Source organism: Schistocerca serialis, chromosome 6 (assembly GCF_023864345.2).
Source record: "Schistocerca serialis cubense isolate TAMUIC-IGC-003099 chromosome 6, iqSchSeri2.2, whole genome shotgun sequence".
NCBI classification, from domain to species: domain Eukaryota; kingdom Metazoa; phylum Arthropoda; class Insecta; order Orthoptera; family Acrididae; genus Schistocerca; species Schistocerca serialis.
Genome location: NC_064643.1, coordinates 189,320,977 through 189,335,339, shown reverse-complemented (window position 1 = coordinate 189,335,339; position 14,363 = coordinate 189,320,977). Strand labels below are relative to the sequence as shown.

At 42.5% G+C, this 14,363-nt stretch overlaps 1 protein-coding gene across 2 annotated transcripts in view; it reads left to right on the top strand.

The window, feature by feature from the left end:
- The first annotated feature begins 3,449 nt into the window (after nucleotides 1–3,449).
- LOC126484588 (monocarboxylate transporter 2-like) overlaps nucleotides 3,450–14,363 on the top strand; it is an 83,592-nt gene continuing 72,678 nt past the window's right edge. Inside the window, exon 1 of one of the 2 annotated variants that reach the window (XM_050108149.1) lies at nucleotides 3,450–3,536. The gene's annotated coding sequence lies outside the window, so the exon portion shown is untranslated. Of the gene's footprint in view, nucleotides 3,537–8,201; nucleotides 8,296–14,363 lie in introns of those variants that run through there. The other variant, XM_050108151.1, reaches the window with a different exon arrangement.

The window sequence follows — 14,363 nt, the reverse complement described above, 5'->3', positions numbered from 1 at the left end:
TACTGGCCATTAAAATTGCTACACCATGAAGAGGACTTGCTACAGACGCGAAATTTAACCGACAGGAAGAAGATGCTGTGATATGCAAATGATTAGCTTTTCAGAGCATTCACACAAGGTTGGCGCCGGTGGCGACACCTACGACGTGCTGACATGAGGGAAGTTTCCAACCGATTACTCATACACAAACAGCAGTCGACCGGCGTTGCCGGGTGAAACGTTGTTGTGATGCTTCGTGTAAGTAGGAGAAATGCGTACCATCACGTTTCCGACTTTGATAAACGTCGGATTGTAGCGTGTCGCGATTGCGGTTTATCGTATCGTGACATCGCTGCTCGCGTTGGTCGAGATCCAATGACTGTTAGCAGAATATGGAATCGGTGGGTTCAGGATGGTATTACGGAACGCCGTGCTGGATCCCAACGGCCTCGTATCACTAGCAGGCGAGATGACAGGCATCTTATCCGCATGGCTGCAACGGATCGTGCAGCCACGTCTCGACCCCTGAATCAACAGATGGGGACGTTTGCAACACAACAACCATCTGCACGAACAGTTCGACGACGTTTGCAGCAGCATGGACTATCAGCTCGGAGACCATGGCTGCGGTTACCCTTGACGCTGCATCCAGACAGGAGCGCCTGCGATGGTGTACTCAACGGCGAACCTGGGTGCACAAATGGCAAAACGTTATTTCTTCGGATGAATCTAGATTCTGTTTACAGCATCATGATGGTCGCATCCGTGTTTGGTGACACCGCGGTGAGCGTACATTGAAAGCGTGTATTCGCCATCGCCATACTAGCGTATCACCCGGCGAGATGGCATGGGGTGCCATTGGTTACACGTCTCGGTCACCTTTTGTTTGCATTGACGGCACTTTGAACAGTGGACGTTACATTTCAGATTTGTTACGATCCGTGGCTCTACCCTTCAATCGATCCCTGCGAAACCCTACATTTCAGCAGGATAATGCACGACCGCATGTTGCAGGTCCTGTACGGGCCTTTCTCGATACAGAAAATGTTCGACTGCTGCCCTGGCCAGCACATTCTCCAGATTTCTGACCAACTGAAAACGGCTGGTCAATGGTGGCCGAGCAGCTGGCTCGTCACAATACGCCAGTCACTACTCTAGAGGAACTGTGGTATCGTGTTGAAGCTGCATGGGCAGCTGTACCTGTACACGCCATCCAAACTCTGTTGGACTCAATGCCCAGGCGTATCAAGGGCATTATAACGGCCAGAGGTGGTTCTTCTGGGTACTGGTTTCTCAGGATGTATGCACCCAAACTGCGTGAAAATGTAATCACATGTCAGTTCTAGTATAATATATTTGTCCAATGAATATCATCAGCATTTCTTCTTAGTGTAGCAATTTTAATGGCCAGTAGTGTATTAAAGCGCACTGCATTGGCGGAATTGTCATTTGTATTCAGGTGATTTATGTGAAGACGTTTCTGACCTGATTGTGGCCAAACGACCTGAATTAACGGACATTTAACGTGGAATGGTAGTTGGACTAGACGCATAGAACGTTCCATTTCGGGAATCGTCGGAGAATTCAATACTCCGAAATCCACAGGGTCAGGAGTGTTCTGATAGTACCATATTTCAGGCGTTTCTTCTCATCACAGACAACGCAGTGGCCGATGGCCTTTACGTAACGATGAGAGCAGCGGCGTTTGCGTAGATTTGTCAGCGCTAACTAGCAAATAATACTGCGTGAAGTAACGACAGAAATGAATGTGGGACGTACGACGAACATATCCGATAGGACAGTGCGACGAAATGTGGCGTAATGAATTATGGCAGCAGGCGACGGACACGAGTACCTTTGCTAACACCACAATATCACCTGCAGCACCTCTGCTGGCCTCGTGTCAATACCGGTTGGACCCTAGACAATTTGAATACCATGGCCTGGTCAGATGAATCCCGATTTCAGTTGGTAAGAACTGATAGTAGGGTTCGAGTGCGGCGCAGACTCCAGGAAGCCATGCATACAGGTTGTCAACAAGGTAGCGTGCAAGCTAGTGGTGGTTCCATAATCGTGTGGGGTATGTTCACAAGGACTGGACCGGGTTCTCTGGTCCAACTGAACTGATCAGTGACACAAAATGGTTATGTTCGGCTACCTGGAGACCATTCACCGCCATTCCTAGACTATGTTCCCAAACAAATACGGAATTTTTATGGGCGACAATGCGCCATGTCACCAGGTCACAATCGATAGCGACTGGTTTCAAGAACATTTCGGACAATTCGAGAGAATTATTTGGCCACCCGGATCGCCCGACATGAATCCCATTGATCATTTATGGGACATAATGGAGAGGTCAGATCGTGCACAAAATGCAGCACCGGCAACTTTCTCACATTTATCGATGCCTGTAAAGGAAGCATGGCTCAATATTTCTGCACGGGACTTCCAACGACTTGATAAGTCCATGCCATGTCGAGTTTCCGCACAACGCCGGGCAAAAGAACGTCCGATACGATATTAGGAGGTATCGCATGACTTGCCATCTCAGTGTATTTCAGTACAAAGGTTTCACCCCTGTTCTGCTGAGTGGTGTCTCTTACCTTGTTTTAAAGACTTATTCATTTCAAAAAACGCATGAGTAAGTGTGATATGCCATGGGTGAATGACATCGTGGAAATGGTTGACTACGTCTCAAAATGTAAGGAGAGGATTGCAGGCAGGGGTGCAGATGGGGAGGGGGGAAACTGGTATCTTCGCACTGCGCAGCCAAATCCTTGGAATCGGTTCCCGGGTTCGATTCCCGGCGGGGTCAGGGATTTTCTCTGCCTCTTGATGACTGGGTGTTGTGTGATGTCCTTAGGTCAGTTAGGTTTAAGTAGTTCTAAGTTCTAGGGGACTGATGACCATAGATGTTAAGTCCCATAGTGCTCAGAGCCATTTGAACCTTTTTTTTTTTTTTTAATCGGTCCTGACGGAGGTGCAGGGTATTTGTATCAAACCAGTGTTGTAACTGCAGATTATAGCAATATGTACAACAGCGTCTTAAGACAGTTTGATTCCTCTACAGTTTGTAATAACTTGGTGGTAAATGTGTTGCTTGCCCTGTGTATCTGGATAAGAATTTCTTACGACATTGACTGTAGTGTACTTTAACACTGCTGGAGTATAATTACCCCGTAATCACACAAGGAATTTCAAACGCCGGAGTGGCGAACCGGGAAGTACTAAATCAACTGCCTTAGCTGATGATGTGGCGGGTGGATGACTAACACCACCGCATTACGTAGACCACGTGACAATCACGTGGAATGCAGTTCTGCGATAAATGCCTTTTCCGCATCCATGTGGCAACACGCAGTCCAACAACGCCTCTCGTTCGTTGCGTCATCAGACATCACGGTAAAAGTCCGTGGCGCGGGGAGGGGGTAATTAACAAGATGACGAGCTAATGTCAGATACGAGGCGATAGCGACCAGTCCCAGTTCGAACAAGGCTCTGAGTGGCATTCCTGAAGCGTTTGAGAACAGTAGGCTTCGACGAAAATTCTGCAGGTAAGAAAGAACTTCATTAGCCATCAGTTCGACTCCAAACAATGTGATGCTTTATGATGGGACCTGGTGAAACACTAATGTAGAATATTTTTAACTGCAGTCAAATGTGTGTAAGCGACATAAGGATTATTATGTGACTGTGTAGTAGTAATTCGTTATGGATGGTAACGACTACGGAAGAAGCATTGAAAATATAATGGAAGCAGCGCAGTTCTCTTGCACAGTACCAATGAGCCGCTGAATTTGCATTCTTGTAAATAGTGACTGGTTTTTCCACAGTGTGGAAAGATTAGAGACTACTTGTTCAGTGCTTTGGTGCTCGTATACTGCTGTCGCATATTTTTTACACAGATAGCGTTGGAACAGGCTACCATTGTGTCTACTATCACAAAGTGAGTTTGGCTTGGGGCCAGATTAAGGTATTTTTTTCAGAGTCTGCTGATGTGTTGTAGGACAGTGTGTAAGAAAACATTTACCCTCATAGTATTTGAAGAAAGATATATCTATACTTCTATGTCGTCTTGTTCATTGTGAAGTTTTCGAAAAGATGACCGAAGACGAGAAAGTTCTTTAGAATATTCATAAACAATTCAGCATTGCCTTTTATCACCGGCTTGTAGCTAACGACCGAACCAGAAATAAATTACGTAAAATGTGTGGATATTATATCATTTTTGTACAGAAAACGTAAACGTGGGCAGTAAAGGAAATACAAACTAAATCGTTACCGACCAAAGTGCTCGCTGAAAAATACTACATACGAAATCAAACAATACATGTTTTGTGAAATCAGTTGGCGTACGTTAATCGTCATATATCTTTAGTGGCATGGCCGGCCGCGGTGGTCTCGCGGTTAAGGCGCTCAGTCCGGAACCGCGCGACTGCTACGGTCGCAGGTTCGAATCCTGCCTCGGGCATGGATGTGTGTGATGTCCTTAGGTTAGTTAGGTTTAAGTAGTTCTAAGTTCTAGGGGACTGATGACCAAAGATGTTAAGTCCCATAGTGCTCAGAGCCATTTGAACCATTTTTTTAGTGGCATGACTGTTAATTTTAGATAACATTTACGGAACCGCTACCTACGCTGTTTCCAAACATCGCCTACACACTATGTGTACAGATGAAATATGAATTGGATATATGCTATACGTATTTGTGTCTCTCTTGCGATTAATTCCCTTGCTATGTGTTGTTGTGGATAAACTTCCTATCACCGTTTCAGATAACGAAACTGAAAGATTTGTTTCAGGTCTAGACTTTTGTACAGAAGGATGTAAAGTCTATGTAAGCGACAAGGATCTTTGTGACACTAGTACGTAAGAGTTCCGTCTGTATCGCAAATAATCTGTTCCACACAGTTTTACTATCGGCGTTAGCCATCTTCAGATCCTCAAATGTGACGTTCATCCCCCGAACGAAGACATTTATTCTTTACAGAGCCCTCGTGAGCGATCCTTTTCCAGTTGATTAAAGGGAGAGAGAAAGGTAGAGAGATAGAGAGACAATGACATTTCAAAGAATGATTGCTCCATTTGACACGAGGTTGTTTTGTCAAAAATCAGCATGTTATAGTGTGAGACGCTGCAAAAAAGACGCTGTACCTCACCGTGAAGTTTATTCTTAAAATACTGAAAAAAGGCGTTTAAAGGTACTTATTCGCCTCACAATCATTTCGCGTAATTACCATGAGAGAACTTCGAGGGTGCTAGTTTGTGAATATGTACTCCGTACGGGGGAAGAGTTCGTGATGTACACGGCGGCTGAGGCAGGGGTGAGGGGGGGGGGGGGGGGGCGAGGAGGTGAAGTTCGGATGTATCCTCCACCAGTCGCAGTTCGTCTGTTTGTCAAATGAAAATGCTCTCCTCTTTACTCACTCTTTCTGCAGTCACATTACCCACGACAGAAGCGACGTATAAAAGAAAGTATTAACCAAGCATTGCCAACAAATGTACCATACAGAACAACAAAAGGTTAAGAAAAGTCGAACAACATTTTTATGCTCAGAGTAAATAGAATGTACATCCTCCCCACCTTAACAATAAATCACGTTTACTTTCTTTCAGTCTTTATGACTACTGGTGCACCTATCGGGAAATAAGAAATGAGAAATGGGAACAGCAGTTCTTCCACTGTGTATTACGGAGAATTACTCTTGTCAGTGAGTGATGAGTCTGCATTATCGGGAGCGATCTGCGTTGTTTGTCAGAGACTGCTGGCTATAATCTGCTCTTCACGTCCTCAATTATAGCCGTACACGCCGCTTCTCGTCACCAGACAGCGAGACTTGCACGTGATAACTTAGCGCCAGGGACGCTCCGCCACGAAACGTGACGACACGCGGACTCCGTCGCTCAGTACTCTGCGTGCGCTCACACTGCTCAGACAAACTGCCTACGGTTACTTATTTCTCAATGACGTCGATATGCCAACCGACCGTTGTTAGTCGGACAGATATATTTTATTTTGGATTCGCCACTACAGCACAGATTCATCTGTATAGCCGTTAACAAGTGAGTTTATTTCGAACCGCGATCTTAAAATAACTACAATAATAATAAATGAAAAGCACCAGTTTGCTTTTTTTCTACAATATTATTTTTATTGCTAACCGGTTTTCGGCTTACAAGGCCATCTTCAGGCATTTACTGAGTATTATCACCAAAGAAGTTAAATGTTAGCAGACCACATTGGAAGAGAAGTAACACATCTAGAGTGAAGTAGAAACATACAGTGAGTAACATCTTTGCAATGAAATAGTAAAAACTGAACAGTACATAAATAACAATGGAGTTGACAGGAAAACCTTTAGCATAAAATAAGAATAGCATGCCTACATAACAGTTTCTATTGATAAACAAAACTATTGAAATTGTGCTAAAGGTTTTCCTGTCAACTCCATTGTTATTTATGTACTGTTCAGTTTTTACTATTTCATTGCAAAGATGTTACTCACTGTATGTTTCTACTTCACTCTAGATGTGTTACTTCTCTTCCAATGTGGTCTGCTAACATTTAACTTCTTTGGTGATAATACTCAGTAAATGCCTGAAGATGGCCTTGTAAGCCGAAAACCGGTTAGCAATAAAAATAATACTGTAGAACAAAAGCAAACTGGTGCTTTTCATTTATTATTATAATGTTGTTCTGCCAAGAACCGACGGAAGATTCTGTTAATAAAATAAGTACAATTTTAAAAGTAAATAAAAAATGATAACAATAGTACAACAACTTTACGTTTTCATGCAAACCTTGTCTTCAATATTTGTTTCAGTACAATATTGAGCTGTCTTAAGGCCACTTACTGTATCGTATGACCAGCTTCCGCAATCCAGCATAGATATAAGCAGCCTTATTCCTTTTAACCAGTCCTGTACTGACGTTTTGACATAGTTTTCGTCTTACTCGTAGTGCTCACCGGCAAGATGGAAGAATAAATGATAATGATTAGGTGTTAGATCAGAGTTATACGGTTATATGGAGGGTGATCAAATTGTTCTCAAACACAACACGCTATATAGTCTTGAGGGCAATGAGCCAAACGGGGACGGGCCTTGTCGTGTAGAGAAATGATCCCCTTACTGAGGATTCGACGCCACAAAAACTGCCTGAATTGGCTGTGCCGCCCCAAGGCGCAAAATCGAGAAGAAAAACACCCTCTCTATCCCATAACATAGTGCACATAATTTTTCAGGCTGAAATCGTGTGCTGGAACTTCAGTTTTGTGGTGGGGGGTATTTAACTCTTCCATTCCAAGACTGTTGTTTTGATTCCGGAGTAACGTCAACAATTTACGTTCCTTCCACAGTGATAATTTCGCTTTAGACTGTATGAGTTAATAAAATATAATTTACATATACGATCACATATTCGGGTTGTCCATAGCATGACGTAACAACTGACATAGGTCATGGGTTAACCTTATTACTAAGTCAAAAATCGGTGACATTAATTGCTAAATAAGTTTACTCATTTTGAGAAGCAAGGGGCAATCTGTGATAATACGTTAGTGAACATAAGCTTCATTGCTGAGTTGCTGAGATAACTATGTCGAGCTCGGAAAATGGTAACTCTGTTACCAAAACCGGTTATCGAGAATAAAAGTTTTTATTAGCGACCTTGGCAAAGAAGTCTGTCTTCAGTAAAGTTAAATAAATTGTATCAAACAAACTTTCCCGGCAATTAAGATCACCGTAGGCTTGCCAAATAAGAGGACTTCGTCTTGTGGGGGGGGGGGGGGGGGGGGAGTAATTTTCCGAACGCTGGATTAATTATTTTGATATTTTGCAAGATAGCGACAATCAACAAAGACTGGCTGAACCGTTGCTTTGAATGCCATGGCTAATTCGCCGCGTAGGGACGCTAGACCATCACATCCATCTCGGAATGCAGGCACTCCAGTAGCCCCAGCCTCCAAGCTATGACATCTGGCTTCGCTAGCCAGAACAACTTGTAACTGCCACCCTGCTTAATTTGGCCACAGTGCGCTCGTTCTGCTCCAGAACGCATACTAAGGTGTGGCGTCCGCGTTGACAGAAGTGCAGACAGAGGTCCTCGCCATGTCAGGAGATCGCAGTTCCTGGTTGGAGCACGTCGTTATCGTCATTAGCAAGGCTCCTGCCAGCATTTCCTTATCTGTGTGCGCGCTTCCTGTACTTGGTAGCAGTCATGGACGACCAGCTCGTGTTAGTGCAGCTTTGATGAGTAATGCAACCACGAGTATTTCGGCTGTGACTTCATAATGATGCAACCGCACCCCTTTCTGTAAGTGTGACAAAGCTAAGCCTACTTTCGTTACAGGTACTTATTGCTGCTCCTGCTTCGGTTTCATTCGTCTCAGTTGTCTTGGCTACTAATCATTTTAACGTATCTCTCGGTGCACTCTCTCTGAACAAGGCTTGCGAGTTATTCAGATACTCGTTTATTCATCAGTTACTTGTTTTGTTACCGGCAGTAAGACATTTTCATGCCAGATTTGTTATAGCTATGGGCGGATAACCGTTTTTATATTATAACACTTCGCATTTCAGTGTGTTTTCGAGCAAACCATTTAAATTTTTACCAGATCTGTCTTATCTTCTAGCCTGTATAATTTCCACGTTATCTCCTATCAATGTTCTTTTTAGCTATTAGAAAACCCATGCTAGAAGAAACGGTCTCCCTTGCGGGCCAGAGTGAAAATAACAGTAAACTAGCAGGTGAGATAAAATATTTCAGCTGACTGGGAATCAGGGGACAGACACCGTCAGTAATAAATCACCCTTATTGCCATGTTCAGCTAGCAAAATCAACGGCTTCTACAAGGTCATCAGCAATGATGGACGGTCACCCACTTCGTTTCCCATCGCATGTATTTGTGCGGTCACTTTTAAATGGTCTACACCATTTTCTAAACATCGCGATGCTCATAGCTTCCTCCCAATACCCTTCTCTAATCTGCTGATGAATTTCAGCAACTTTCGATTCGCTTGCATTTAAAAAACGATTAACAGTGTGTATTTCCCAATTGGCGGAATTTTCAATCGCCTGATCCATTTGAACCGTGTATAGAAAAATATTCATGCAAGCAAAAGGTACTGCAGTGGTGTTTCTTGATAGCTAACTGTTGACGGTACGTTCCGAGCATCTGCAGTGCAACGGGACGCAGCTTGCGGCAAACTGTTGTCTGTATTACTAAAACGCTATCCCGGAACCGGAACAACCAGTTTCAGCGTAGAAACAACAAAAGTTCAGTTTTTGATATTTCGCTTAATTATTGGCCGAATTTAAAAATCTGAAATGCGGTCACAATCTATTAATTATGAGGTATAATCTTACATTTAAATTTTAACAGAATGAGACAAGTAATACAATTAGAAATTATGTGTTTTTCTTGAGACAGCGTAACTGAGAGCACGTAAATACACGGACTTCATTCATCCAGTATTTGAGAATGACTGCACTTAGCTACTTCCAACTTCCTCACGTTGAAACGTTTAGGAAACTTCTTCTCCCTGACATCATGAAAGAAAAAAATTTTTACCGCTCGCTACATTTTTGCTGTTCAAGCAGATTAACTTCAGCATCAGGCATGACGTTTGATTTAATTTATTACTTCTTTACTACTAACTCTATTCGCAGTTTGCAGACAGTATCCACATGTTGTTGTTGTTGTTGTGGTCTTCAGTCTTGAGACTAGTTTGATGCAGCTCTCCATGCTACTCTATCATGTGCAAACTCCATCTCCCAGCACCCACTGCAACCTACATCCTTCTAAATCTCTTTAGTGTATTCATCTCTTCGTCTCCCAGCCGGCCGAAGTGGCCGTGCGGTTCAAGGCGCTGCAGTCTGGAACCGCAAGGCCGCTACGGTCGCAGGTTCGAATCCTGCCTCGGGCATGGATGTTTGTGATGTCCTTAGGTTAGTTAGGTTTAACTAGTTCTAAGTTCTAGGGGACTAATGACCTCAGCAGTTGAGTCCCATAGTGCTCAGAGCCATTTTTTTCTTCGTCTCCCTCTACGATTTTTACCCTCCACACTTCCCTCCAATACTAATTTGATGATCCCTTGATGCCTCAGAACATGTCCTACCAATCGTTCCCTTCTTCTAGTCAATTTGTGCCACAAATTCCTCTTCTCTCCAATTCTGTTCAGTACCTCCTCATTAGTTACGTGATCTACCCATCTAATCTTCAGCATTCTTCTGTAGCACCACATTTCGAAAGCTTCTATTCTCTTCTTCTCTAAACAATTTATCGTCCATGTTTCACATACATACATTCCCACACTTCATACAAGTACTTTTAGGAGAGACTTCCTGACACTTAAATCTATACTCGATATTAACAGATTTCTTTTCTTCAGAAACGCTTTCCTTGCCATTGCCAGTCTACATTTTATATCCTCTCTACTTCGACCATCATCAGTTATTTTGCTCCCCAAATAGCAAAACTCATTTACTACTTTAAGCGTCTTATTTCCTGATCTAATGCTCTCAGGATTACCCGACTTAATTCGACTACATTCCAATATACTCGTTTTGTTTTTGTTTATGTTCATCTTATGTCCTCCGTTCAAGACACTGTCCTTTCCGTTCAACTGCTCTTCCAAGTCCTTTGCTGTCTCTGAAAGAATTACAATGTCATCGGCGACCCTCAAAGTTTTTATTTCTTCTCCATGGATTTTAATACCTACTCCGAATTTTTCTTTTGTTTCCTTTACTGATTGCTCAATATGCAGGTTGAATAACATCGGGGAGAGGCTACAATCCTGTGTCCCTTCACAACCACTGCTTCCCTTCCATGTCCCTCTACTATTATAACTGCCATCTGGTGTCTGTACAAATTGTAAATAGCCTTTCCCTCCCGGTATTTTACCTCTGCCACCTTCAAAATTTGAAAGAGAGTATTCCAGTCAACACTGTAAAAATCTTTCTCTAAGTCTACAAATGCTAGAAACGTAGGTTACGTTTTCTTAATCTGTCTTTTAAGATAAGTCGTAGGGTCAGTATTGCCTCACGTGTTCGAATATTTCCACGGAATCCAAACTGATCTTCCCCGAGGTCGGCTTCTACCAGTTTTTCCATTCGTCTGTAAGGAATTTGCGTTAGTATTTTTCAGCCGTGACTTATTAAACTGATAGTTCGGTAATTTTCAAGTCTGTCTAATTTTCACACCTGCTTTCTTTGGGATTGGAATTATTATATTCTTCTTAAAGTCTGAGGGTATTTCACCTGTCTCATACATCTTGCCCACTAGATGGTAGAGTTTTGTCAGGACTGGCTCTCCCAAGGCTGTCAGTAGTTCTAGCGGAATGTTGTCTACTCCCGCGGCCTTGTTTCGACTTAGGCTTTTCACTGATCTGTCAAACTCTTCACGCAGTATCATATCTCCCATTTCATCTTCGTCTACATCCTCTTCCATTTCCATAATATTGTCCTCAAGTACATTGTCCTTGTATAGCCCCTCTATATACTCCTTCCACCTTTCTGCTTTCCCTTCTTTGCTTATAACTGGGTTTCCATCTGAACTCTTGATATTCATACAAGTGGTTCTCTTTTCAACAATGATCTCTTTAATTTTCGTACACCACTCAATGTACTTGAAAAATTATGTCACTGTACGACACATAGCTCAGGAGATATGACGTCATTCAGATGCGTGACAGACTTGCTTTTGCTTATAACAGAGCGCCAATTACCCCAATTTACATTCAGCTGGCGTTTCATAATGAGAGCACTTAGCGACATTCAACGAACTTTAAGCATAATTTCAAACCTTTCCTAACCTCTTTCTCGCTTAAGTGCTTAAAAGCTAATATTTAGCACGTTAACCCATTTGTAAAGTAGTCAGATGTTTGAAGCTTAGAGTTCTACTCTTTAAAGAATATGCAGTTTACTAGTAGTATATAAAACACTAACATATTACCACGCGTTAGATAGTTGCAGTTTAATACACATCAGTATAAGCGCTTTCTCACCTTTCAGCGCAGATTATATTTACAATTAGTTAAAAATTGTAATAACAGGTATAATACTACATGGATCCAGTACGTAGGCAGTAGATCAAAGACAACGGCAACAGTGAAATAAATAATTGCTTAACTTGTCAACCAAGAAATTTGGGTTGCAGTCGAAACGGTCTTCTCATAAACTGTATCGGAATGCTCGAACATTAAAATTAGAAAGATGACAGCAGTGCGTCCTGAACGTCAGTGACGTAACACACTGTTTATGAGCATAAGAATACACAGGACTATGTAAGCTGAAATACCCTCACATTCACCGTAATGTGACATTCGGAACGTTTTGAGTAGTTACCAGATCTGTATTAATTTTCTCTACATTCTTCTTCCAACACTAATGACAGATTTTCCATGAACTTGTTATTCATCATCATTCTTCCCATCAGTTGCCATGTCTGTAAGTGAATAAGTTGCAAGGAAACACTTTTATTTCTGCACAATAATTGCCCTTTGTTTTACTTTATTTAAGATGGCAATCAAGGTCTTTCTCGGTCGTGTTTTTCCTTGTGACGCTCTTTCTAGAATACTACGGCGTCTCACATGATATACGAACTCATGTTTTTATTCCTGAATGTTCTTTCTTCATCGCTTCCTTGAAAAAACTTCTGTTTGATGGTTTCCTGTGTCCATTTTATCGCTGAGGAGCATCTTCGGAAATACACTTCCGTTAATGTTTTATTACATTTGGGTCATTATGCTCTTTATTTGATCGAACGTTTAATTGCAATTTTCTAGAATTTATCGTTTGTCTCCTGTTGTAATTACTTATTAACATTTCATTTACTACTTCACTTCAAGGCCAGAACTAACGGACGATTTGTTTCTCAAAACAGCATCCCCTCCCCTCCCCCCGGGGAATGCGTGTAGGTACTGTTTGTTTCATTTTCTTTTCGACCACCGTGTTTTCCTCATCTGGTTATCCCAATTCAGATACATAATTTGTAAAACTCTAACCAACTACTACATTTTAAAAATAAATCTGTGAAGAAAGCCAAGCATTTATGGTTCATCATTTCCAAAACTGACATCATCATCATCATCATCATCATCATCATTTAAGACTGATTATGCCTTTCAGCGTTCAGTCTGGAGCATAGCCCCCCTTATACAGTTCCTCCATGATCCCCTATTCAGTGCTAACATTGGTGCCTCTTCTGATGTTAAACCTATTACTTCAAAATCATTCTTAACCGAATCCAGGTACCTTCTCCTCGGTCTGCCCCGACTCCTCCTACCCTCTACTGCTGAATCCATGAGTCTCTTGGGTAACCTTGCTTCTCCCATGCGTGTAACATGACCCCACCATCTAAGCCTGTTCGCCCTGACTGCTAGATCTATAGAGTTCATTCCCAGTTTTTATTTGATTTCCTCATTGTGGACACCCTCCTGCCTTTGTTCCTATCTACTAGTACCTGCAATCATCCTAGCTACTTTCATATCCGTAACCTCAACCTTGTTGATAAGGTAACCCGAATCCACCCAGCTTTCGCTCCCATACAACAAAGTTGGTCGAAAGATTGAACGGTGCACAGATAACTTAGTCTTGGTACTGACTTCCTTCTTGCAGAAGAGAGTAGATCGTAGCTGAGCGCTCACTGCATTAGCTTTGCTACACCTCGCTTCCAGTTCTTTCACTATGTTGCGATCCTGTGAGAATATGCATCCTAAGTACTTGAAACCGTCCACCTGTTCTAACTTTGTTCCTCCTATTTGGCACTCAATCCGTTTATATTTCTTTCCCACTGACATTACTTTCGTTTTGGAGATGCTAATCTTCGTACCATAGTCCTTACATTTCTGATCTAGCTCTGAAATATTACTTTGCAAACTTTCAATGGAATCTGCCATCACAATTAAGTCATCCGCATATGCAAGACTGCTTATTTTGTGTTCACATATCTTAATCTACATCTACATCTACATCTATACTCCGCGAGCCACCTTACGGTGTGTGGCGGAGGGTACTTATTGTACCACTATCTGATCCCCCCTTCCCTGTTCCATTCACGAATTGTGCGTGGGAAGAACGACTGCTTGTAAGTCTCCGTATTTGCTCTAATTTCTCGGATCTTTTCGTTGTGATCATTACGCGAGATATATGTGGGCTGTAGTAATATGTTGCCCATCTCTTCCCGGAATGTGCTCTCTCGCAATTTCGATAATAAACCTCTCCGTATTGCGTAACGCCTTTCTTGAAGTGTCCGCCACTGGAGCTTGTTCAGCATCTCCGTAACGCTCTCGCGCTGACTAAATGTCCCCATGACGAATCGCGCTGCTTTTCGCTGGATCATGTCTATCTCTTCTATCAATCCAACCTGGTAAGGGTCCCAT